Genomic DNA, 27189 nt, shown 5'->3' with positions numbered 1-27189 from the left:
CGTACAATAAAGTAGCCCTCACACGACTGCCAAGAGGAAAAAAAAACGGTGTACTCTTATCTCAAATGAATAATCACAGCAGTTGGTACGTGTCTGTAGAAATAACCAGACAAAAAAAATGGAATTCCCGAACTTCTACTAGAACCCATACAACGAAATTCCACTCTCCTCTCAGAAAGAGATTATATGAGAGGCCGGCCTCAATAAAATTCGACTGAGTGCTTTGAACAATTCCACTGAGTGCTTTGAACAATTAGGTGCACCCATATAAGAAGATGAGATCAAATCGGACATATTTCAACTTGAGCACAAATCACAGGCACATTCTACAAGACATTTGCATACAACCTGATCGCTATATTAACATCCATATTCAACACATTTGAAACGACTGAGACAGTGACCCCCTCCCCCTTCATGACAGAAGCAGTTATTTCTTTGATATTAAAATCTGTTAAGGACTTGCAAAAATCCAACTCCTACAGGCCAACTACTTTATTAAATCTAAATGGCAAGTTATACTAAAAAAAACTTAGCAAATGGAAAGGAAGACTTACTGCCAGCGAGTATCCTCCAGGACCAGTCGGGTTTCGTGAAGGCGAGACAGATGCATTACAATACCCACATTCTAGTCCATCTTGTCGAAAAGACTGAAAAAAAAAAAAAGAGACAGCAATACTGGTCTCTTCAGTTGCAAAGAAGGCCTTCAACCTAGTGGGCTGGCACTTTACAAGGCTGGCCCTGAAAGGAATGGCCATAGGCCCAAAGTTGGTGTCTATGATTATGGCTAACTATGATGCCCCTAATGCCTGGGTAACACTCAATGGCCAGGTCTCTGATAGGCACCGTTTCAAACAGGGTACATGGCACGGATGTTCCCCTGGGCCCTTTGTTACTTGGCCTCAGTCTTGAATTCCCAGCTTCTCACATTATAGAGACGGTTTCTTACCTGGATAGGCTGTATTAATGTAGTAAAATTAATATTCTGCCTAGGGTCCTTCCAGTTCAAGAGGAGGACAGCGTCTTTACTTCCCTCCAGGCAGGAACCAACAGGCTTATCTGGAGTGGCACTGGACCAAGAGTCCTCCATAAGTTTCTGCACCAAGCCAAACACCAAGGAGGCCTGGCTCTCCAAGAGTTTAGACTATACTATTTAGTGACGCAATTGCAAATCCCAATAGAGTGGTCTAAAGAGGAGACAGATATCAGGTGGGCACACATGGAACAGGCAGTGATGATGAGTCATCTACGCAATGTGGTTTGGCTGTGTAAAGTACTGAGAACGCAAAATGCCATTTAAGTGAACACCTTAACACAACACTTCATGTGTAGGATACTTTAACTGAGAAAGGTTTCCTGACCTTCCCTTAGTCACCGTAAACTCCAATTTATTTAACCCAGATTAATCTCCAACACTAAACAGAGTTCCCTTGGACAGGTAGCAAGAGGGGCAATGTAGGTACATTTCAGATATGATTTGTTTCTTAACAGGACAATTAAATCCTACACACAATGCAGACTGGACTTCAAGATAAAGGAGTCAGAGAGATTAGATTACGCTCAGGTGAGTAATGGGTAATGCACTCAGAAGTTAGATTAGCCGCAAAAAGAAGAAAAAAACGCCCTCTGAGAAGCTTCTGGCAAGTCTCACAATTCAGAAGAGTCTTTTCTCTAAACTATGCAATACTGTTAGACAATAAAGTCAACCATAAGTGGGGCTTATCGGAACATGTAGGACAAGGTGTTTAAAAAGGAACATTCAAATACAGAGTGAGAGAAACTCTGGGCAATAATCCTAAAAAACTCAATATCCTTAAAGACGAGAGAAATACATGATAAACTGCCCATGGGCATCACTTCCTCCTCACTAAAGTTCCCACTGCTAGCACACTGTGCTGGAGGCAGTGGGGGTAAATAAGTTATTTGACTCACATTTGGTTGGAATGCCCAAACATACTGCCCTCCTGGAAAGAGGTAGTGAAGGCGCTTAAAGAGACTTTGGACTTCGCTCTGCTGTTTACCCCTGAACTGCTTTCAGTGGGACGGAGACCGCCAGAACGTAGATGTGTGTCTAACAAGGACAAGGTGATTTTAGGGAGCTGTGTGAGGGCAGCGAAATTAGCAATAGACATCTGGTGTAATCGAAAAGACACCCCCGCCCCACTGTGATTTTTCAGCCTATGTGACACAGTAGAAATGGAGTGCCATCAAGTAATGTCCATGAACTCTGAGGTATGTTGGTCCCCTATGGCAGAATATCTGCCAAAAGGTAGCCCGAATACAGTTTGTCCAACGTTATTTAGAGCCCTACACCTCAATCATTATGTTGATTAATAGATGGTCAATAAATGAATAGTATTACACTGTAATTTTGTAGATGAGAGGAAGGCTTTACTTCGAGGCACTTGAAGCCACTTGCTAACTGGTCTCTAGCAGAAATTAGCTATTGGCCAGATGGGAGGTTGGGTGGGTGAGTGAGTGGATGGTCTGTTGGAGGTTATGAACAGTTTGGCATTTTTCTTATTATAAATGTAAAATATGTACATTGACACTTGACATACGACAAAGCTGTTACCTTATGTTAGCTACAGGATTATCGAGTCAATGTGAACGGTAAGGAACTTTTTATTTTTTAATGGATGGCAGCCTGCAACACAGCACATGATTATATAAAGAATGGGATCAATCCAGATAGTGGGCCTCTTCCACTTTTACTGGTGCCAGGCTACTCACTTGGATTGTGGATGGGAAATAGAGAAATGTTTATAAGGTATGGAAACATAATAGTATGCACAAATTCCCATAATAAGGCTACAAAAAAAAAAAAAAAATCACAATTTAATGTTATAGCTTACAAGTTTACCCATTAAATCCGTCCCATCTCCCGATTGCTGATCTCCCCGAGTGGTGTCGTTAGCAGACCCTGCCCTACCATACAACAGGCATTAATCACCGAGTTACAAAGTTCGAGCAGCAAAAACAGTAACTGAGGTTAGGCTCTGTACGTGTACTTTTTCCAGTAGCTGGCACACTTCACAGGAAAGACATACAAATCTGTTTAACTGCAATTTGAAACTGGCAAGAAAATGCATACAGTTTAAGCATTAGGCATCATTCAAAACCTAACAGCAGTGGTAGACCACAAACCAAATTCTGCTTAGTGCATAGCAAAAGCTACCGCCCACCACCAAACGGCAAGCAGTAACGGTTGGGTTTCCATGCACCCTGGCAGACCGCTTTGTCCTACAAAAATGGGTTCCACCCACTTCCACTGCTGGCGGTGCGACACCTTTTTATGTTGGTAGCACAAGTCTCAAGCTGAAATGAAAAACCCATCCCGAAAGAGACAATCTACTCGTTGCTACCAATCTGAAAAGTGTTTTGTGGCTGCATGGGGCGTGTTAAGGATCTATGAGAGACCGCACTTTGGGGGCGGGCGGGGGGTTGCTTTCCACACCCTCATCTGCTGGGAGGGGTCATCACATTCGGCAGTCATTTCTAGGATGCCAGGGCAGGAATGACTGAGTATGTGGTAAAGCTATCATAGTTCATTTTACTACCACTCAAATGGAGAGGCAAAATCCATTACTGTCAAGTCAATGTACGCTAATTGGGTGGGGCTGTCTATTAACGGCCTTGTTACGTCAATGGACGTTCCAAAACCAACCACCTAAAAAGGGCCTCCTGGTTAAAAAAAGCGGTTTGCTGCCATGCCAGAAAGAACACACAAATGAACAACACCTTGAGACGACATCTTTTGATCTCACTAACCTAGACTAACTTTTCCCACACAGGTATTGTTAAAAAACAAACACCTCTCCAAACAGACATGCAGTTTCATCTCTATGCTCCAAGCGGTTAGAATATCACAATGTAGTGGCAGTTGAGCGCTATACAAGTGCCTGATAACATAATAGCATGCTTACAGACAGATTCTTACACAAAAAAAACAAAAAGTACAGTACAGGAGCAACAATGATATTTTACATCATGATACAAATATAGATTACAAAATTAGACCTTCCAAAAGACAATCACGTTTGCATGAACATTTTGATTTTAACAGAATGTACTTCAAAATAAAATAAATTGAGACTGCAAAGATCACACTTGTCTTTGGACCCTAAATCTTAATGCGAGCAAGAAATGCAAACATTGACAACGCCAGCAGGTCAGACACTGGTGTGCCAACCTTTTGGCTTTGCCAATGGCGGTTTGGTCAAGGTCTTAGCTAACATCTGCCCTAAAAAACACAAATAAAGAAAATGTGGATTTAGCGAGTGTGTTAAACAGACCATTACAAATTCATTGTATTTACTAGCACCAATCAATAAATATGCTTTGTAGCAACAAAACAAAAACAAAAAAGAGTCCAAGCTGCACAGCTGTGATTGACCGTGCCCCAAGAAGCAGACAGTCCTATCTAATCCACACTGGCATTTTTCTAGGCACGGATGCCATCATGCGAGATGTAGTCCCCCCTCTCCGCCCCTCGCAGGGCTCTCGCCTTGGAAGCAGACAGCAGAACTCACTGCATTTCATATCTGCACATTCCTTGCGCGAGAGCTTGTTCCGGCCTCCTGGGTTCACTCCCTGAGGAAAGGACTATTTTAATTTGGGGCACGAAGGCCGCTTCCACCACGCCGCCCCTCCCCTCCCGCCCTCCCAAGAGTATTCGCACTCTGCGTGCTCGACCGAGAGCCAGACAGCTCTTATCAGCAGACGGGGGTTGGCCTTGAGATGCCTTCGAAGCAGAGCCTAACGTGCACCTTGCAACATCAAGTGTTGTGGAAACTGCTAATGCGGGCTTCAGAGAAATGCGGAGTAATCTGATTTTTTAGGCATGCAGCCCACTCGGGGAGGAGGGCTGGGTGAGGGATCTGGCAGGGCATTAAGACTCGCTTCAGATCCGAACACGGCTACGGAATACATCTCAATTCACCCTCTTATGGAAGGGGTGACCCTCTTTACCCTCTATAAACGAGCAAAATTCACCCACAGACTTCGAAGGTAGAACCTTGGGTAGAGGAGGTGGCCTCACGGCCAGAGCTGCCGACTTTGGAGAGGGGGACCGGGCACGAGCCTCGGCGTTGGCTCAGCATCCTGTAATTCTTAGCAAATCACTTCATCTCCCTGTGCCTACCAAAAATGAATGTGTCCTTGTGTAACGTAACTGGTGCTCTTGTTAAGCGCTCCAATGCCTTCGGGTTGAATTGGCGCTATATAAATCTGCAAAAAAAAAAAAAACGCCCTGGAATACTCATTCACCTTTCAACAAATTTTTTATCTCAATTGATCAGTGAGAGGATGTAGCCGAAGGGCTAGGGAGGTCGATCTGGGGAACCTGCTTCGAGTCTCGGCAACATCCTGTGATTCTGGGCAAATCACTTAATCGCCCCGTGCCTAACAAAAATTAACGTGTCCTTGTGTAAGGGCAACTGGTGCACGTGTATCGCGCTATATAAAACTATGTGGGGAGGGGGGACGGGAGCTCCCCCTAACCACTCTGTCTCACTCCTGTTGGTGACTCAAGAAATTAAGAATTATGTCTTTAAACTGCCTTTCAGATCAATGAACGACTGGTCGAGCGTCGAGTGACCTGCTGCCACCATCAATAACGCCACCATCACGGGCGATGGTCTCAGCAGAGAAACCGTGCGGTGCAGCGTCAACGCTGCTCCATTCGTCCCTGCCAACTCGAGATAGACGCCCCCCCCTCCAGAAACAAAAATTACAACTCTCCGGTGGAGCGGAAAATTCGAAATGAATACAGAGTTCAAGTGATGAAATTATTTGCTCACCCATAAAGGAAAAGCAAATTGGGCACGGTTACGCGCGGTGGAGATACAGCCTTCTGGTTGAGATTGAAAGAAATCAACCAGTCCTAATAAGCCCTTAATAGACAACCCTGTTGTTGCTTTTTGATATTATTTTTGTTTTTTTGGTCCTGCTTCCAAGATGCCTTTCAGCAAACAAGCATTCTGTACACATGAAAATAAGAGGTAAAATTATCTAGGGCCTCCTACGGCAGAAATGGTTGGTTTGGAGGGGGGGGGGGGGGGAGGGGGGGGGTAACACATTGCTAAATAAAGTTGTCCAACAGCCCAGATCGGCTATAATAATTTGAGGTTTTACATGCAAAACATGAGGTCTGGCTCCATTTGGGGGGGGACCCCGTGCATCACCTGCATTCTCAAAATCCACAACAAGTCTGGGGTTCTACCTGAACCCAACTGTAGTCTTCTTCAGAGAGTGGGGCGACCCGTGTATGAAAGGGCCATGATGGGAGTAGAGATATCTCCGCATTACATACAATGTACACAGCAGTGATACAGTGGATGGGCCTTCATTCCATACAGACCAACTGCACAACCCTCAGATGACAAGAAACAAATTAGATGGAGTAAGGGTTTGGGTGGGGAGTAGTTTGATAGTAACAGGACTACAAAGCCCTTGTTACCCCCAAAATAGGTTATTTCCTAGAACTGCAAAAATCATAAGTTACTTTTACTGATCCCAGTGGTACTCAGTTTGTTAAGGTTGGAAAGACAGGTAAAAACCTCCCAACCAGGATTTTAACCTGTAATGTGAGGGAATCGCGTCTATCTCAGCTTCAACATTGAACTTATTGAGTGAGCTATTTCAGTAAACAATATATGAATAAAAAGCACAGAGACACCTTACAGCATTAACACAAAGAACGTCAGCTGAGTTCTCTGTATCTCTTTAAGTAAGCACTACATAGAGGGGGAATGATAGGCCAAAAAGCAAAAGTATTAGGGGAGAGAAAAACACTTCTTCGGGTAAAGCCAAAGTGCACTCTGTGCAAATTTACAATAGTTCGTCATGATTTGCAATGAAGCAAACCATAGAAGGTGGAACAATACACAAAACAGCCAACAGCAAATGTCCCGATGCTGTGCTGAGGATATAGGATGCTGAAACATGCTCTGGGTGATGTGAGGGCAACAGGGATATTCCTTGGGGTTATTCCTCAGTCCACAGGTAAAGTGGGGCGACTTTGGCTACAGGAGTCGGGTTCCCTCGAAGTCCTCTTTGAGCCAGTAGAAGTCCAGCAGCAAAAACTGGACTACCTATCTTCAGTCACACCAGGGTTCAGCGGTTTCCTTCGGTGAGGACTAGTGTCAATCTTTGGCAACCAATCTGCACTCTGATGACTCTCCCGAGTTCAGCAGACACAAGTGCAACTTTTGAGCACGGAGGGGAGGTCTTCTTGGCTGGACGTCAGCAGCAATTCCTTGCAGAGGGTTACTGACTAGCCAGGATAGCCTACTTTAGATTTTATGGCTGTGGTGCAGGAACAGTGGGTCAGCCGACTGACCCCTGGAATTCACCTTTGGGTCTGGGGCAACTATTCCAAGAGCCAGGCAACACAAGTACAGTCTTCTCTTCACTAGCCCAAGAAGCAGCAAGTTCAGTCTAGCGGTTGGTGCACCCTCTCCTGTCAGGTCAGGTCCAGGGGTCCGCAGGGCAGTCCTCCTTCGGTCCTTTCTCCAGCCCAGGTGTGATCGGAGGTTCAGGTCGCTAGGGTGCCATATTTATGCCCAGAAAGTGCCCTGTGAGGGGATAATGCAGCCACTAGCCAATGGACTACTATGATCTCTCTCGCCTTATGAGGACTTCTGGCTTTGTGGCAACTAGCAAGCCCAAAACTGCACTATTTTGCCCACTATCATGATGTCTGAACCTTCTTTGGCTGTTAGAAGCTTAGTAGCCCACCCTAGGTGTGGCTATCTCTGGGCTACACACCCACCCACAGAAAAAAAGTTTGGCAACTGGTTTTCCCTCCCGGTTCCCAACACCAGCCCATCTACCTAAACAAAGAGGCAGCCCTCCTCGAGTGAGAGTGCCATATGCCCACCAAAGGCAGCTTCTCCTTTGGGGTCAACACCCTTTGTGGCATCCTGCAAGGGGAGGCAACACCTCCTTCTGTCGTATGCCTCTATTGTTCCGGAGTCTGGGAGTCATTCACACTACTCCAGAGGAAGGCAGAAGACTCTCTGGTGGCCAGAAACTGCGAATGGCCACCGGTTAAACTGGGCAACATGGTGGCCACTTTCTAAAAGTAGCTTTTTCTTAAAAGTGACATTAAATTTGACTTGGGCATCAAGTCAGGTTTAATGCCACGATTAATTTGATGCTTTGAAGTATCCATTTTAGTAGTACCATTCAGAAGTTAGCAGGGCTGAGCAGTAATGTAATGGAAATTTGACTTATAATGCGCGAACTCCGGCCCTAGGGCGTGTGTCTCGGCGCTATCGGAATCCGATTTGGGGTGTGACCATATCATTGTCGGATCAGGCAGATGGGTAGAGATCTTCTACACCTGTGTGAAAAGCCAGGTCTTTAAGGCTTTTCTAAAGGAGAGTAGGGAGGGAGCAGCTTTTAGTGTTAATGGGAGACTGTTCCAAAGCATGGCAGTGGATTTAGAAAAGCTCTTCCCACCCCAGGGAGCTTTCCTAAATGGGGGACAATCCGGTTTCTAGTAGAGCCTGATCGAAGTGTCCTAGCTGGGATGTACCATTAGAATTTCTTTTTAAAATGGTCAGGCTCAATTCCATGCAACGATTTATAGGCCATACAGAGAGCTTTAAACCTGCATCGTTTCTTAACTGGCAGCCAGTGTAATTCCCTAATTGCTCCTCTGGCTGACTCATATTTCGGAATCTTAAAAAGAAAGCGAGCTGCAGCGCTTCGCAGAGTCTGAAGCCTCTTCACGAGACCCATTGCAAGCGTAACATACAAACTATTACAGTAATCGATCCTTGTATGGATCAATGCCATTGCAACTATTTTTAATAATTCGGGGGCCAGAAATGTTTCTATCTTTTTTATTAGCCTTAGGGAGCAAAAAGTGGCCCAAGTTATTTTATTTACTTGGTCCTTAAACTTCAGTTCTTTTTCTACCAAGAAGCCTAGATTTCTTACATTATTTGAGGGTTCGGGTAGTGAGTCCAGCTCAGATGGCCACCAATCCGGAGTCTGACAACCTCCGTTTTTTGGCGTTCAGTTTGAGGCAGTTGCAATCCATCCAATTGCTCACCTTGCTCATAAATGAGCTGAAAGCCGCACCCAAATTGCTTTCTGGGTTTGCCAGTGAAACCACAATTTGGGTGTCATCGGCATACGAGGCCAGAGAGAAGCCCGACTTTTTAATGATGGACGCAAGTGGTGTCACGTAGAGATTAAATAGGGTTGGGCTTAATGCCGAGCCCTGGGGAACTCCACAAGGCAAGTAAAAAGACCTGGAGACAAACTAGCCCAACTTCACATTATTTTTTCTATTTGCCAGGAATGATTGCAGGAGATCAAAAGCTGTTCCCTCTATCCCCAGCCCATGCATACGGCCGGTCAAGATCTCATGGCTGACCGTATCAAAGGCTGCGGAAAGATCCAGCAGGATCAGTGCAGCTGTCCCCCCCCTATCAATTAATTCTCGAATGTCCTCTGTTGCTATCACCAGAGCCGATTCTGTGCTGTGGTTTTTTCTAAAACCATGTTGTGTGTCATCTAGCAAAGAGTGTGCCTCTAAGTATTCTGATAGTTGTTGGTTCGTTACTTTTTCTACCAGCTTGGCGGCAAAAGGAAGTCTTGATAGTTGTTTGGGTCCTGGGTGTTAAATTGTCTTTTTTAAGTAGGGGAAGAATCGAGGCCCGTTTCCAATGAAAGGGAAAGTACCCTGCTGCAAACATGTTCTCAAAGATCTGCCCCAGAATTTGTGCTATTTGCGCAGGAATTATATGCATGATATTGGACAAGGGTCTTGTGGCGCCCCCGATTTAATGAGTGGGATTAGCTCAATGAGATGTTCTTCCGATGGGACCTTAAAGGAGGAGAGATTAATTTCTTTGGCTAGTCCAATTAGGACATGTTCCTCATGATGATTGCCTGCTCTATGTGAAGTAAATTTATTAAAGATATTGGCGATATATATATTTTTTTTAAAGTCCGCCAATGTGTCACGGAATTCTTGATTTGTTTCTTCATTATTTGAGCTGGTCGGTGTTATCAATTTCTTTATCACTGAAAAAAAGAGTCTTGTTTGCATCAGAGGCAGCTTTTATATGTCCCGAGTAATATGCAGTCTTAGCTGCTACGATATTTTTTTTGTGTTTGGCTAATTTGGTTTTATAGATATTGTTCTCCTCCACATCGTAATTTTTCCTCCATTTTTGTTCTCGTCTACGACAGTCCTGCCTAGATAGTCTGAGGTTTTCATTATACCAGAGCTGGGATACCTTCTTACATGTGTTTTTTTAATTCTTGAAGCGACTCGATGTAGTGCGGAGTTAAGCCAGAATGCAACATTTTAGACACTATGTTCCAGATTATCCTCTGATGGCCAGGGGCCAACGGCGATGGCATCTCCCAATTAGTCTGGCCGTATTTTATGCCATGCTTTACTTAAGGTGTATTGAGTAGTCCTTCTAGTCATGGCAGATTTTTTGGTCTTTATCTGCCAGTTGACCACCCAGTGATCTGCGCAAGTCAAGGGGAGAGATGGAAGTAACAAGATGTCAGAATGATTAGAAAAAATCCCATCTAAAATGTGCCAGCCTTATGTGTTTGACCTTTGGTGACTAAAGGCAGTCCAAACGCATTCACAGTATCAATTCGTTTTTGAGAGTCTGATGACTTTTCCATGTGAAAATTAAAATCTCCCAATACCAGAAAGTTCTCATTGATGATAGCAGATTCAATGACCGTACTAAGCTTATCCGCAAACCCACATCTAGGTCCCGGGGGCGGTGAACTAACATTCCCTTAACAGCCCGCGAATCTGCAGGCTAGGGCCTCAAACTCGTGCGGAATTAGTGGCTCAAATGTAGTTTTAAAATGACAGTGATTAAAAATTGCCAAGACCCCTCACCTCTTTTTTCATTGTCTATCTAGACGATATACTGCATAGCTGGGGGGAGGGGTGGCAGCAACTATGTCTGGGCCAGAACTTGCATCGCCCCATGTTTCCGTTATGAATGCCACATCTGCATTTTGTATTTGTACTAGATCACGAAATTCCAACTGATGTTTAACCAAAGATCTGGTGTTAAGTAACATGCAAGATATCATTGTCCGATTGTCACTGGAACCTTTCCTATGTGACTGGGCACTTGGCCCTGAGACCCCAAGGTTGGGTGGTCTAGGACCCTCTGTAACTTTACAGTATGGGAGCTGGCAGGGGATCGTGGAGGGAGCAGTGTGCCTAAGGACCAATAATGCATCTCGCGAGTACCTAATTGTTTCTGGGGTATTTTGTGCTAACGAACCAGGGGGAACGGCACTGGGCGCGGTCCAGGCACGGACAGGCTTGCATTTGGCCCGCCAGCTGTGCGTCTGCACTATCAGCCCTCTTTATAGCCAGAACCTTAAACTTGAGGGAGGGAGACTAGAGCGTCACACCTCCAAAATGGCGGCTGTGTGATGACACACCGGAAGTGAGTATTAGTTGGAAAAGCCCTCCTTCTGCGAAAAGAACCTTTCTCCACTCAATCAGGAGACTATCTGCAGCGGTGGACCGGGGACAGGAGAGAAAGGCAAAGTGACGCGTGCAGCAGGGTAAGCGTATTGACGGTTTAAAAGATCTCCGATTCAATATAAACACACTGTTAAAAGCACAATCTATATTTTAAAAGACACAGGAGCAAGGTTAGGGGAAGTGCAAAGATATCAGCTGCAGCTCTCGCCGAGCAAACTACCTGAATTCAAACCAATCGGATGTCAGCCAGTAACTCTCTTCTAGCCAATTGGGATACTAGCTTGTCCACAGTAAAAAAAAAACAATTTGGTAGTTTTACTGTTAGGACATATTAAAGTATATGTCCCATTTAAAAATATACAGCTCCCAGCCGTAAGGCTCGATAGGCCTTCCTTATGGTAGATAAATATATTAAGAGAAGTGAGGGCTTTGCCAATGGTTTAAATGGCAAAGTCGAACTACCAATTTAAAACTGATTTTCAAGGCTGGGAACCATCTTGTAGTTTGTCACATTCAGGGTGGCACAATCAATGCTGCAGCCCTGAGTGGACACTTTAACTTACAGGACCTGGGTACCTTGGTACCACATACTAGGGACTTAATAAGTACGTTAACCTATGCAATTAGGGGTAGCCAATTCAACACCTACATTGAAAAGTGTTAGAACACTGACCGTGAGGCCTGGGCAGCAGGCCTCAGTGCACTTCGAGTCGAAAAACCAGCAGCATTAGTACAAAACTTTGGGGGTGATCATAGAAAAAGAGCAACTTCTTACACCCTATCTGTGTACATCTGTGAGACGTGGGTAAAATAGGGCATGCAGTTAACTGCGCTGTCACGCCACACCTAAAAACTGTGCAGTAGTCCTTGGATTAGCAACTCAGACAATAATGATGCTTCTTGGCAGAGGTTGTCCCTGGATGCTAAGAAAAACTGTGGCAAAGTTTCCCCTTGGAGAATCAGCTTTGGGATGGTGACTACAGGCCAGAGGAAAGATTAGAAAAAACTCAAGCATTATTTATTACGTGCATTTCCCTCATACATTCAAATACATCACAAACCGGACTCAGGGAATCAGTAACAAAACTGAAGTTGTGCTTTGTGGATGCCCAGAAATGACAAAATACTGTCAATTACAAATTCAAACCAAACCAAGCAGTACCTAGAAAAAATAAGTCTTGTTCAATTAACTGTTAAATTTGCAAATAAAGAAAGTGAACAATATATCAGTGTTGTGAATTTTGCGCTATTCCCGAAAAAAAAGCCCAGATTGGGCATGCACAGCACAGAGTCACATTCCATAAACTCTCTGACTCAAACACATTCCTAAAGATAACAAAACAGGTATAGGAACATAAAACAAGAATCCACTTGCCTGGTGGAACACGTCACCTCAGTATAATGTGCTGACTGGGTTCTGCATAACAAAAGGCTAGCTTTCCTTCACCAGACAAAAAAACATGCTCTGTATGTGCTTCGACAAACCACAGGGAAGCAAACAAGTTTTATAAGTACACATTGCGAGGCCCTGGCAATCCTCTAGTACAAGATTAGAGAACCTTGAAAATGGGAGAAAGGACACTAGAGATATTGGACGAAAGTCTGGTCTAAAAGGTAACAACAAAAATATGCAAACATATACTTACACGCAAACACGGACACACACGGCATTTTTGAAAGCCTATAGAAGTTTTTTTGTTTTTTTAAACAAAAATAATAATGAAAACAGTAGCAGTGGAGCACAAGAAAAGACTAACGCTATTTATAAAATAATTTAAGTATCTAAACGAATTGGAAGTAAACTGTAACGGAGGCCATTTATGATCCAATTTTGTGGCGCAGTGGGCAATTCCAGAATACTGATGAACTGCCACTCTGTGAGGACTGGATTGTTATCCCGGCGCCCGGCAGGTTTGTGGGAACAAAGTAGTTCTCAATTCATTTTCCCTGGATCCTCCCCCCCAGTGTAAGGGGGGGGTTCATAGGAGACTATGTATCAGCTCATAGGAGGGAGGCGTCTGTGGTGATGGGAGGAGGGGAGCTCCCTAGATGGGACGCTCGATCACTTAAGGTCCTGGCTTCATGGAGGACCCTGGAAATGCCTCACTGGCAGTGAGTGCGGCCAAGCACTGGCTGCTTGTCACAGACTGGACCACTGGGGTTAGTTGGTTTGCCAAACTGTAGAGGCAACCCATTGGCTAGTGGCAGCCACCTTTCCATGGGATTGGCTGCCACGTTGCTGAAAGTCCAGGGTGAAGGAGGGCTTTAGATGACCCAGTTAAAGAAACCCTGGCTCAATTGAATCTGCAGTAGAGGACAGAACGTGAAATTGATGCAAGAGAAAAGGGTCACCAGACCCAAGGCAGCTCCTCGCTTATCGTTACCAAGACATCCCGAGAGACATTCAGGAGGACAGGACCTCTCAGGCCTGTGAGACTGCTGCAGATTCGCATAAATTCTCACTGACCCTTGTTTACAGGAAAAGAGAGGGCGCCAGGTTCTGGACTACCACTCCTGCACACCAAACCCTGCACTAAAAATAGTACCAGTCATCAACGCATCGATACAAGTAACATGTCCTTTGACTTTTTCCAGAGGTCACACAGGGCATGGAAAAGGTATCCAGATTGTTTTTTTACCACACTATACCGACCATGCCTCAGCCAACCCGAGGAAATAGTAGTTGATGTGGGATCAGACCCACATAGAGCTAACTCAGTGCATATTCAGAGCACGGATTACAGAAGTAATAGGGCCACATGCCATTTCTTTCCTGCTGAATTTACCTGGCAGAGTTGCCTCACTTGCAAATCACTTCCTTTATTATGAATTCCATTTGCTGTAATCCGGCTTACAGCTAAACGGGCCAAGGAGCTGTTCTGGTTAATCTCAGACCCTTTTCTATAATTCTGTCCCTCTCACTTCCATCTCGCTGGTTTCATATCGTACACTGAAGGACTCTCATAACGGAGGCAGAGCTTCCATCAAAGTCTGCAGACAGTGCAAAAAGGAGCGCCCTCCGGGGAAAAACAATTAGCTTGGAAAAGCCGTGATTCATGCTGTACAGTGTCGCTGTCTGAATATGTAATCATCATCAGCGCAGTGTAAATAAGGTTAGATGACCTTCATCAGTGACATCATTTATTGAAATCTGTTGTACTGCGTTTGTATTCAACAGCCAAACATACACCACAAAAATGTGACCCTCATAATAAATGGCTAAAAGCAGGACTAGGGGGAGTGGCACAATCAATCAATCAAGTGGCTTGTAAAGCGCGACTACTAACCCGTAAGGGTCTCAAGGCGCGGGGGGGGGGGGGGGGGGGGGGGGGGGGGGTTGGACCACTGCAGCTCTGTCGCAAGGCACTGTGGTTCAGTTCAACAGCCAGGTCTTGAGGTCCTTCCTGAATTGTGGCAGCGACGGTGATTGCCTTAGGCGGTGTTCCAGGTCTTTGCTGTGAGGTAGGTGAAGGATCTTTCCCCAGCCGTGGTCTTGTGGATACGTGGAACGGCGGCCAGGGCCAGTAGAGCAGAGCAGAGGTCTCTGGTGGGTGCATGGTACGAGAGGTGGTGGGTGAGGTATGCAGGTCCAGTGTTGTGTAGGGCTTTGTAGGCGTGTGTGAGGAGCTTGAAGGTGATTCTTTTATTGACTGGGAGCCAGTAGTGGGCTCTCAGGTGGCTGGTGATGTGGCTGCAGCGGGGGATGTTGAGGATGAGTCTTGCAGAGGCGTTCTGGATGCTTTGCAGTTTCTTGAGGAGTTTCTGGGTATCGTCGGCATAGGAGACGATGTTGATTCTGTGCTGAACAGAGGTCCAAAATTGGGCATCTCATATGGAAAACGCATATGGGCAATCCCTCTGGGCAGAGGGCAAACAATGGTAAACTGGATGGAGAGGAAACAGTGGGGAGTGGGTGGTAACCCAGGGGGCCTACAAGAAAGTGGTGAGGTAATGATATGGGCAGCGTACACATTACTGGGGAGTGTGTAGTGCATCTGACCCTGAGCCCAAAACCTATGCAGTATAGGGAGGCAGCAGAGATCGGGGCTGCACTTGCAGGCCTCCCAAGGGACGATGGGGAAAGGAGCATGCTCACTCGATTACTCAATTCACATGTAATGAAGCCACTCTTAAGTCAAACTGCTGGGAGTATTGCCTGAATCAATGTTTCTAGTGTACAGGGTAGAGAGGAGGGCAGGCTCCTCATTATAAGGAGTTCAAGAGTAGGAGTAGCTGTCCAACCTCAAGTCTACAAACTGGGACATCAACTGATCTCACACATGGGCTATTGAGCAGCAGCAAAGACCCTTCCCTCAAATACTTACCTTGCCCTGTATTTGTGGTATTCAAGATTGACAGGGACCCACCTCTGCAATCCAACTGGAGGAGCACATATCTACCTTCCTTATCAGTCTTTACTGCCTTAATCTGTCCTTTTATTAGTATTGCCACTCCTGAAGTCTTTGTGGTGGCAGAAGAGTGGTATTGGAATGGGTATTGTCTGTAACTCAGCCTTTTTTAAAAAGATACGTTTCCTGTAACAGAATAACATCTGGATTGGCTTCTTTAATACGCAACCAGCCCACCGAACCTCCGCCTCAGCCCACCGAACCACCGCAGTCCTCCAGGCCGCACTTCTGGGAGACACTGCACTTTTCCAGGTCATCCTTATTGCCAGTTTTACAAGTAAGAGGGTCAAATCAGTAAAGCAAGCCGCCTCCTTTTGTCTCTTCGGTGTCTGTAAATGCCTAGAGCTCTAGGCTCCCATGATGCACTGGGTAGACCCGTAGTTGCTGAGATTTTCTGGGTCACCTCTATCCAGTACAGCCGGAGGCAGCTACAACTCCACAGCACATGCTTGAGGTCTGCCGCTGGGGATGCACAAAGGGCACAGGTGTCGGGGACATCTGGAAACATGTGGTGGAGGGGCTGGAGCAGAAGACAGGCTTTATGGAGCAGGTAGAACTGTATAAGCTGTAGACGCGCATTGCAGGAGGTCCTACATGAGTATTCTAGGGCCTTCGGCCATTCCTTCTCATGAAGGGCTCTACCAAACTCCATATTCACAGGTGTCGCAAAGATGTTGTAGAGGGACCGGAGAGTGATTGACCACCCCCTGGGTGATCCAGGAAACCAGTCGCCTCCCATCACCCAATGTCAGTGCTTAATTTGGAAAATAGTGAGTGCCGGTGCCAAAAGCGCTGCTCAGAAGCCCTCGTACAGCATGATTAAACGCAGCGCACCAAATATCAAGCTGTGTAGTCCTGAATCCACCTCGGGCCTCTTTAATCCACTGCCAGACACTCCCTGCCCTTTTATCTCACTCTTGCAGCCTCCTTCCTTTCTTTGTAACAACTTTTCAGGCATTCGCCTCCTCCGTTGTTCCCCTTTGTTTCTTTTTCCCTCTCTTGCTCTTGGGAAATGTCTGATGGGGAAAAAATAAGTGCCAGGCTCCAAAAATGAGTGCAAGTGGTCCCCACTGGCTCAAATTAAGCACTGCCCAATATATGTAAAGAGTCAATAAGGGCATATGCAGCCGGCTCAGAGTCTTCCACCTAATGGCGAAGGCGGCCACAAGTCAGGAACTTACCTGAGTGGAGACCATTTTAGTCCATTAGTTCCTCGAAGGACAACAACTGACCATTATGGAAGAATAGGCCCAGGGTCAAGCGTCCAGCTTGGCCACACGGTTTCAGATCACACCTGGAAAGACCACTAGATCCCTTAGGGACATATGAGTAGGATGGCGGGAGCATGGGTAGAGGGGAGAACACCGAGTGAGCCAACACCCCATGGTCAGGCACTGCCAATTGTAACCGGTATAGGAGTACCCTCGCAGGACCAACCGTCGACACGGTCAGTGATTGAGGGGCTGGGGTGTCGAGTACTCCGGTGTCCTCTAGTAAACATGCCAACCGTCATCAGGGACACCATGTTCTGGTCCTTAATTTGCCAAATCATTGTTTTCAGGTGAGGCAGTGCAATAGGTTTAGTGGATATGACTCAAGACTACCAGTTACAGAAAGAACTAGATTGTTAAAAGAACGCTCATGATCGGAAAATCGAGTCCGCAATGACATGGAGTCATTGAGTGAAGATAACCCAATGCAATGTTTTTCAAGTGGTTTTCGCCTAAGTGTACAGCACTTTGACTACATTTGGGGTCTGTGGTCCTTTCTGCCAATTAGTCTTTGGGTTTCTACATGGCTGTTTTTTTGTTGGAGAGGAACATGGCCCTCACTCATTCAACACCAGGCTTCGAAACCATTTAGGCACTACACAACCAGCACATGCATGCCTACAGGCACTATGGTTCCAATCACTTTGGTCCACAACTCGGGGCAACATCACTCTCAAGTGTCGCTGCCAACTCAGCAGAAGGATGGGTGGAAGACCAGCGTACAGATCGAACGCCTGCAATCTTGCAACTTCCAAGAATTGAGTAGACTGTGAATATTTGTGTCCCACTGGTGTTTAGACACATCAGGAACCAAAGTGGACTCCAACATAGAAACACTGACTTTTGCAGTACACACCATCTGAACTCATTAGTTCTCCCCACACAACCAACTACTGGGACCAGCACGTGTCTCACTTTGTCTATTCCCTACCTGTAATATTTTCTGAAAGCGTTTAATCATCTGTGCCTGTATCAAACAATTTTAAATTCCATTACTCCTTTTTATCTAATGCACTAGAAACTAAAAAATACTTCCTTTCTTAACCCAGATTCTGAAAGTACCACTGTGTTAAACTGAAGATGGCGGTGAAGTAGCAGTTCTAGCCTGCCATTCGGTGGTACAACCTTCATTAAAACTCACCTGATGTCCGCCAGATCGCTCAAATTAGCATATTCTAACTGTCACAGCCTGCTGGAAACCTGATAGTGCGGGTTTGCCCCCCTGAAGCGAAGACAATGTAGAATGCCAGTGAACACAGACGGCGGCTGCACACCACAAGATGGTGGTGACCACGATTAAAACTCCATGGCAATGATAATCATCACTAAAGTAGTTACTGCTCATTGGTACAACTGGAGGGAGGTGAGTGCTGGGCCTCCTAAGGGTGGCATGAGACACTGCCAAAACCACCCAACGTGAGACGCGAGGAGTGAATGATGTTGGGTTGGAGGAGGAGGCGAGGCAGGAGCGACAGAGGGAAGCCAGCTGCCAGAGGAGGAAAGTGTGGCCGTTGACATGCCCCACCGCAACTAACAGCACACAGTGGAGCGGGAAGCTCCTCATTGGGCCGTAAGAGCTCCCTGTGTCGGGCTCCAATGGGGAAGTTCCTCCGTGACTTAATTGGAAGGGCACAGCAGAGAGACAAACGAGTTGGGACCTAAGATGCGCTGAATCAGCCTCAAGTGTGAGGCAGACAGTGCCATGCTTACGTTACTATATTGCCATTTGTAAGTGGGAAGTTATGAATCATGGAGTGAATGCAAAGGTGACAGTCTTCTACTTAACAACTGGCAGAGGCGAAAGGGGAAGTTTGGGAGCAGAGAAATTAAGGGCCACTACTTCGCGAAGTATCAGTGGACTTCCAGTGCTGTATGCACTGGATCCCCAAGCTCACCATCTTGATCAACCCACACAACTCTTCCCTAGATCAGTACAATATAAACCTTTGTTTTGTCAATGCAGACTTATGGAAAAGACAACAAAAAGAAACTCTACTCTTTTAGTGGCCCGACCAACTAGTAGAAAGGCGCAGCGCCGTTGCAGAAACAGGAGGGCAACTTCTAGCGACACAGCTGCAAAAATCAATCCCCTAGCTATCTAAGGAGGACCTCCAGTGCAGCTTTCACGAAGGATCTTGACAAAACGCTGGTGGGCAGGGTGGGCAATCTAAGGTTGGACCTGCGAGCAGACATGGGAGACATCAAACAGGATCTCCAGGCCATGGACTCAATGTTCTTGTTGACACAGCAAACAATCCAAACCCTCTCCGAAATGAATCAGGTTGCCACCACGTCGATAGTCAGTCTGGAAACTCAGGTCAAACAACTCATGGATAAATGAAAAGACCTAAAATAGGTCAAGACAGGACAACCTGAGAATCAGTAATCTGGAAGAAGGAGAACCACAAGAAGACATGGTGGTATATCGGAAACAGTTCTTAAGCCTTATTCTGAGAGAAAGACATGACTTCCCTATCGTCATTGAAAGAGCCCACAGAATGTAGAGAAAAAGCAAAGATGTAGAGGCTAGACCTCAGGACATCGTGCTGAAGACATCCAGGTATAATCTGAAAGAACACATTCTGACAGTGGGGCACAAACAAAAGACTATTCAATGTGGAAATAGTAAGGTGATGATCTTCCAAGACTCGGCATCTCACGCAAAAAAGAAATCTTATAAACCAGCGGTAGACTTCCTTAATGGAAAGCGAGTGAGATACTTGTTGGACAGTCCCTGATGAGATAATCTTCCACTAGAATGATAAGTAAAGGATGGCAAGGACTGTATATGAAGCGTGGACTATACTCAACCTGGAGAACGAGGAGGTAACACCAGAACCTGAATACAAGCAGCACTTGGGACACCATAGAAAAGGGGAATTATTCCGACAAGGATCCATGAAAGGAGGTCCACTAGCAGCCCACCAAATATTCACTCTAATATGCAATAGGAAATAGACAACAACTTTAATTTGTGGGGCTTATCAATGTATGACAAACACAGACTCTGCCCCACAATAGAATGAAACATTGGGGATTACTGGAATGACTTTCTAGATGCCTCCTGCAGGAGGGGCAGTGGGATCGAATAAACAAGTACAGCATCGTAAGCCCGGTGGGCCCGAGCCAACTGCTACCAGAGAAGGTGGAACCATGAGTCACTGAGGTGCCTCCAGAGGGACCTACGGAGGTACCCTCTCTTCCACCAAACATGGTTGGGGGGCAGAGAGAGGTGGGATGGGGAGTTCACAATAGCCTGTAAAACCCAGGGTTTGGAGTTGGGGACATGGAGGGTGGAAGAGGCAATTTAGATACCCACACACACGGGACAAATACACAGAATCTTTATATGGTACTAAAGCTCCTATCGATTAATGTGAGGGGCTAAATCCCCAAACTATGGCTGCATAGTAAAGAAGTAGATGCAGAAGTTAATCTGCTAAAGGAAACTTATATTTTTATCTTTTAAAAGCTAATCAAACAAACATTTGCAAAGCAATAGGTCTCGCATTTGCGAGAGTTTGAGCTATTGGCATTGTAACTGACAATGCCTTTTATTTATGTGTTTTGAAAACCTGCAAGTAGTGCATAAACACCGCTTGCAGGTTTTCTAAACACATAAATAAAAGGCATTGTCCTTTACGATGCCAATAGCTCAACCCCTTACAAATGGGAGACCTTTGTGGCACTCGCGCTTTAGACGTAAACATCGTAAGCAAGTGTGTGTGCCACGATTGCTTCAAAAGTAAAGAAATAGAAAAAAAATGCACATTTCTTTTTACTATTTCTTTTGAAGCAATCGTAGCACCTGCGTTTTAGCTTAAGATGTTTAAAGCTAAAGAGCGAGTGACGCGATTGTAACAAAAATAAGCAAATTGAAAAAAAAAAAAACGTGCGGCTGCCATTTTTTCCTATTTGTTTACTTTTGTTACAAGGGTGGCACCCGCACTTAGCCTTTGAACATCTTAGGCTAAAGCACAGGTGTCGTGATTGCTTCAAAAGTAGAGAAATAGATTTTTTTCTAAAAAGCTGTTTTTTTACTCCTTCGTGGCATTGTGGCGTTCTTAAAAATGACAGGTGTGGCCATGCCTGGTCTGAGGGTTATTGTGTCTCCAAGGCCTATGTAGTCTGTTTACAAATATGTTTGCAAGAATTCCTCACATCCCTTGGCAACAGTAGCAAAAAACAATGGAAGGCCACTCCTACCTCCCACCTGCATCAGAGCTCTGCGGAGCTTCCCTTTTTAGAAACTGAAGAAACCGGTCTGGCGCCTCCATCCTCACGACCCATTGGCTGCTCTACCATGTGTACACTTTCAGTATTAAAGTGACCATTCTAGATATCATTTCATTATGAGTGTCTACCGCGATAATTGAAAATAGCTGTACATCAAAAGGCACATATAAGCGGTCTCTTTGGTGTGCCTTGCCCGCGTTATTTAACTCTTACTGTTTGACTATAGTTTCAGTAGAAAACTCGTCAGCACAAAAATATTTTTTTATATGCTTGTTAGCTACAATCTGTCCTGATGCAAACTTCAAGCAAATAGTATTTTTTCCCCAATCCTCCTCTTTATAGTATCCGGTCACCTCACTGTTTAAAACTAGTGCTTTTGAGAGAATTGTAGCATTTCATTGGTCATCGCCCGGTAAAATGAACTTTATAAATGGCCTGCTAAAGACACAATAGGCATGGTGGTAGTCCTTGTTGAGCCCAATAGGGGTAGTTTTCGTAGCCACTCAATGACTGGTGTAGCTCTTTTTTCCCCATTGGTCGCCCACTTCTTATGATATAAAAGGAACTAAAACTACAATTGAAGGCACCTCTGCTAATTATTGCGGACGCGTGAAATACGTAGCACAGGATCAGGCGCCTGGCACTTTGTGTACGGCAACTAAAATTAGTTGGTCTTTGTGTTTATTGTTGAATAGTTGAGTTTGTATATGGGTCAAAGGAGTGCAGTACTTTACCTAGCAGGATAGCAGTAGTTGATCTTCACTCCTGTAGGTATTAAATCAATCTGAAAGTGTGAGCACGTAAGAACCGTTCAGATGGTACGACCGAGCATCCTCAGCATCTTCATCAGTATCCCTGATGGGCTGGAAACAGCTCAGCTGCTTTAGTAAACTTTTACATCAATTTATGAGGCTCCCTCACTTCCCCCCCAGCTGTCATTCTGAGAGAAAGCCTAGCATGCAGTGGCCTGAACTTTATAATGTAGCACTGCTGGGCATAAGGCACATCTGTGTTTGAACTCATTGGCTATCCTGTTGGGTACAGTCCTGCATGAGCCTGGTTATAGAGATCATTACCCTTCCTTGACATGAATGTGTTAGGTTGAGCTTAGTCGGGTCTTGTTTAGTTTTGGCCTCCAACCCCCATGTCTGGTTGGCGGATGAAAATGTATGATCTGGCTTTGAGTAGTGATATTTAGATTATATTGAATTAGAAAAAAAGAAAACTATAAAATAGACCAGGTTGTGTTAAGCAGGTGTTTAGATTAAAGGCCACACAATGAAATGTAAATGAAAATGTAATTCTTATTAAGGTATGCAGTAAAATCACATAAAAGCAGAAACGAAAGCATTATTAATTAAAATTAAATAACAAATGATGGGGAGAGTTAAAAAAAAAAAAAAGAAGGAAACCAAAAGGTATCACTTATTAGTGATGTTTTTCCAGAATATTTTGAATCTGGTGGAGTAGAGGATGTAAATAATCTGATTTTGATTTTTAAAACAAATTCATTTTATACTGGTTTGTTTTTTAGATCTTTGACAGGATGATCAGGGACTTAGATTATTAGAAAGTGATGTGTAATCCAAATAAACTTAAATGAACCCTTGCATAGTGTATCCCGAAAAAAGCTTCCTAACAGATTAAGCTGGGTGGGGATTAAACAGAGACGGTGAACCGGACTGGGGCAAGTTTGGTTGCTGACAATTATGAGTGCTTGTGATTTGTATTTGCTTTGAGGAAAAAAGGGCATCAAGTAGGATAAGGAAAGCCTACAAGGATGCTCTGTGGGGTATTCTCTTTACAACTGGCATTATTGACGGGCATTATTTTTTAAGCATAGATAAAGATTGGACATAAATTGATAATAGGGGGTCCAAGGAAGCGCGACAGAAAAAAGTAGTGAAAATGGAGGAAAATAGGGGATGGCCTTTAGAAAGTCCAGAATCTGGTGATGGATTAAAAGCAAACCGTTCTAGACAGGACACAAAAATCACTGAGCTACCATGCTATGTTCGAGGGGTCCCCCAGTAATAAAGACTTGATTGGTTGTGGGCCTTCTGCACAGCAATATCCCCTGACAGATTTCATTAAAAAGAACTTACACTGAGAATTAATAAAGTTTCTTCTCGAATAACATTCATCTGCGCATCCAAGTGACCACACTGTTGTCAACAATATTCTCCATTTCCCAACTGCAGTGAAGTTTAAAGAATAGGAAACCGCATTGTATCTCACACCAGCCATTCCGGCTAAGGCTTTCACTGTGCAAAATCCAGAGAACAATTTTTCCTATCAAAGATAGTATAAAAATGTATTCATTAATTCAAATTCTAAATGTATCGCCACATCTTTCAAATTCATTAATGTGCACAGTGCCATTTTACTAGATGCACACCAACAGAGTGTTTTATGAGAAAGCATCTCACTTCCTCAGGGTTTCACTGGAACAACATTAGTAAACAGCAACTATCAATGGCACATCTCGAACGCTGGGAAACGTATCTGGGTTCCCCTATGTCAGAATGGGACTGGAATAAGATGTGAGAGGTTGAGCCCCAAAATTTTCAAAACGCCAATTTTAGGCTGGTACATTTCTACATTTTACATTGGGCGTACTCCACACCCTTGAAACTCTGTGTCTATTTCCTGCTGACACGGCGGGATTGGCAACGCTGCCATGATACTAATGGAGATCTCCTCCACAAGCTTTGGAGCGGTCCTCATCTAGCCTCTTATTGTTCTGAGGTAGTCCGTCTTTTGGGGGAGACTACGGATTGGTCCTTGGCCCTCCTCGCCCCAGTGGGGCCTCAATCCCCGACCTGCTAAGCGTAAAATCGCTACTCGGTTCATTGCAAATGCCCGTGTGCTTGCCAAGTGCAGAGAATCACGATGCACTGGAAACATAGTGGTTGCAAGCCAGATATACAGGAAGGGAGTAGATTGCATTGTTCCGGAAGACGTGTCAGGGCAGGAAACCCATGGAGTTTGCACGTGTGGGACACAATACTGGCTGATCTACAGAGAGGAGGGACTGAGGGACACGAAGATGCCTCTGCCGAGGGGGTCCACTGTTAGGCGGCTGTAGCTCTCGGGGACTGATCCCCTTCTTAGGGTTCCAACCTTAGGCAACCTGGACCCTGGCTGTCACCCTCGCGGACTGCTTTGCTTATGTTGGCCATCGTGGTAGAGTAGCTGGCACAGGGTGGACAGAGACGATTGCTTCAACTATATTCAGTTCCATTGGCTCACTCTGAAGGGGAAGGAAGGGGGAGAGGACTCTGCAAGGGGAGGAAGGGGGGGGGGGGGTTTGAAGCCCTTTGGTTTGAGTCAACACCTTGATCTCTCTACGAGGGAGGGAACTTTCCTGTCATTTACTCACAGATTTCACTGGGGTGGGGGGGGGTGGGGGGGGGAGGGCGGTGTCATTCATTGGGAGAAAAGGCGCCTATTGAGTTTGCGTCAATCTTGGGTTCCCTTATTCTATGCAGTGCAAAAGGTGAGGGAACACACCCTAGACCCTTCAATGTTGGGCTAAAACCCACTCATGATAATTAGTATCCTCTGCACACGGTTCACATACAATTCAAACTTCAATTTGACAAAAAGTGTGGAAAAAAACAGGAATAAAGTCCTGAAGTTTTTGTTCTTTTTTTCTTTTAATCCAACACCGCCAGCCAACACGTGTTTCGTCGCTTGGGGATCACCCCACGACTTCTTCAGGGCTGTAGGGCTCTTTAAGTCCTAAATTCAAGTCCTCTCCACCGGTTTTACTTCCTATCCAGCTGGTCAATGTATCAAAAACCGAACTATGGTTTCAACTGTTCGTAATATTTTTGAGTCCAACCTTATTGACTGGATACAAATCCCGAGTTTGGTGACTTGTCCACATTTGTAGGATAAGCAGACAATACTACAGTCCCAGTTGCCCCAAGGCTGCTGTGCATTAACGGCAGAGCACACTGTAATTTAATGCACACAACACTGCCCAACTGCCCTTCAGGGATGAGTTGAGAGAAAATGGAAGATAAATTTGCAGCAACCAGGAATATCTTTGCTGCCGAGATCAGGTGAAAAATGAGTGCAATGGGTAGAAGGTCTGAGGCACTGATCCAAGAGTCACGGTCGCTGGATTATTAAATACATGAATAATGTGCTACTGTGCAAAAAGTAGAACCGTTCGAAATAGGATGGTGGGTCAGGCAAGCATTTGTCGATTTCTCATTACCAAACTAAGTGTAATGTTTCTGAAGCTGCCTAAAGCTACAATGGTGCGATTTAGCGCTATTTACAGTGCAAAACAACCTTGGCTGTTCTCATTCATGTGCAAGCCCTTTGCTTGAAAAACTCTTTAAGAGACTGCTTACACTGGGGCCTGGTTCAGGCAACCATCTAAGAGGTAGAACTGTTCACAAAGCAAATTACGGACCAAGCTACTTGATGAGCTGCAGCGACAGTAAGTTTCAATGCTCTGAGCATTACAGTGTGTAGCTACTTCATAGACAAAAAATGGGCCATATTTACCCAGCCTGGCATCACCTTTCAATCTCTAGGGAAGCTTCCAGCTCTTCCACTCATAGCATCCTGGAAATTGCTGAATTGGGTAAACATTGCAGTAAATCTCCCCAGGGTGATTCACGCTTAAACAAGATTATTGGATCAAATAAGTAATAATGCACTTCCAACAATACAGTAGAAGAGTATTAGGCTCTGAGGAACTGGAACTATGCAACAATGAAGAAAAATGAATTGTCATGATTTACTAAATTATACTGCAAGGCAATGCAATTATGTGTCTAAAAGGACATCATCTACCTATATGAACTGACCAATGAACTGAGTGGTCTGATCAGATGAGGCGATTCCAGGGTGTGTCACCCGCGAAACTTTAATACAATAATACCCGATTTAACGGACCGTAGCGCTGGATAGTGATGGATGGGCTGCTGGCAATTTCCTTACTTTCAGAGTTGTGCTGACACAAACGACTCGTGTGGTGGAGGCGGAACTTTCTTGGCAATCTTGACTTGCTCGATGCGGACTCACCTGGCTTCCTTTCTGAACTGATGCATACGCCATATGCACCTAGTGGTCTCTTCCTTCTTGGGAGACTGCTTAAACTGGCATGTTTCATGCCCCTTCCTGAACTCTTGAGCTTTGGTATATTATTAGAATTTGACCAAATTGTCTTATAACTTGATGCAAATTTACTGATGCATTTATCTTTCTTTCAATTTTGATAAACTAGACTAAATTACCATATTGACTCAGTTATCAAGATTTATTTCCTTACAAATGAACGTGCATTCTTAATTTGGGTTTACAAATGATCAAAAGAGATCATATTAGAGAGATCTCGGAGCATCTAATACTAATGCTATTATTCTGTATGGCTTCAACTGAGATCTTGGTGTGTATGATTTTGGCTCACCAACATTTCTTTAGGAGATTTGGGCTTGCAGTGATAATCCTATACCTTTACAGTATTGTTCTGAGAGTAATTTACATTAATCTGATTTCTAGTTTGTAGTCCAGTTATCCAATTTATGGTCTGCACTGAATGACTGTTGGGACCCTTTATATCAGACCCCTCTCGGCACAAAACAAGGTCCATCGGAAGACAGAGAGAGGGGTACAAATAAAAGAAAGGGGAAATATGTATGGGACTAGTAACGCTGCAACACAGGTCTGATGCCTTTTAGGGGCCGACCAAGCTTTTTATCTTCCCAATCATGGCAGCCTGGTTCTATTGCTCTTAATAGTAACCGTTATTTGT

General features: G+C 44.9%; 1 protein-coding gene across 6 annotated transcripts in view; it reads right to left on the bottom strand.

The window, feature by feature from the left end:
* DAAM1 (dishevelled associated activator of morphogenesis 1) overlaps positions 1 to 27189 on the bottom strand; it is a 579575-nt gene that overhangs the window by 535924 nt on the left and 16462 nt on the right. For 2 of the 6 annotated variants that reach the window (XM_085626093.1, XM_085626089.1), the window contains exon 2: positions 558 to 650. The exons of the other annotated variants lie outside the window; for them this stretch is intronic. The gene's annotated coding sequence lies outside the window, so the exon portion shown is untranslated. The remainder of the gene's footprint in view (positions 1 to 557; positions 651 to 27189) is intronic. 6 annotated transcript variants of the gene reach the window in all.

This window comes from Triturus cristatus, chromosome 9 (assembly GCF_964204655.1).
Source record: "Triturus cristatus chromosome 9, aTriCri1.1, whole genome shotgun sequence".
NCBI lineage: Eukaryota > Metazoa > Chordata > Amphibia > Caudata > Salamandridae > Triturus > Triturus cristatus.
This window is presented reverse-complemented; position numbering and strand designations above follow the sequence as displayed.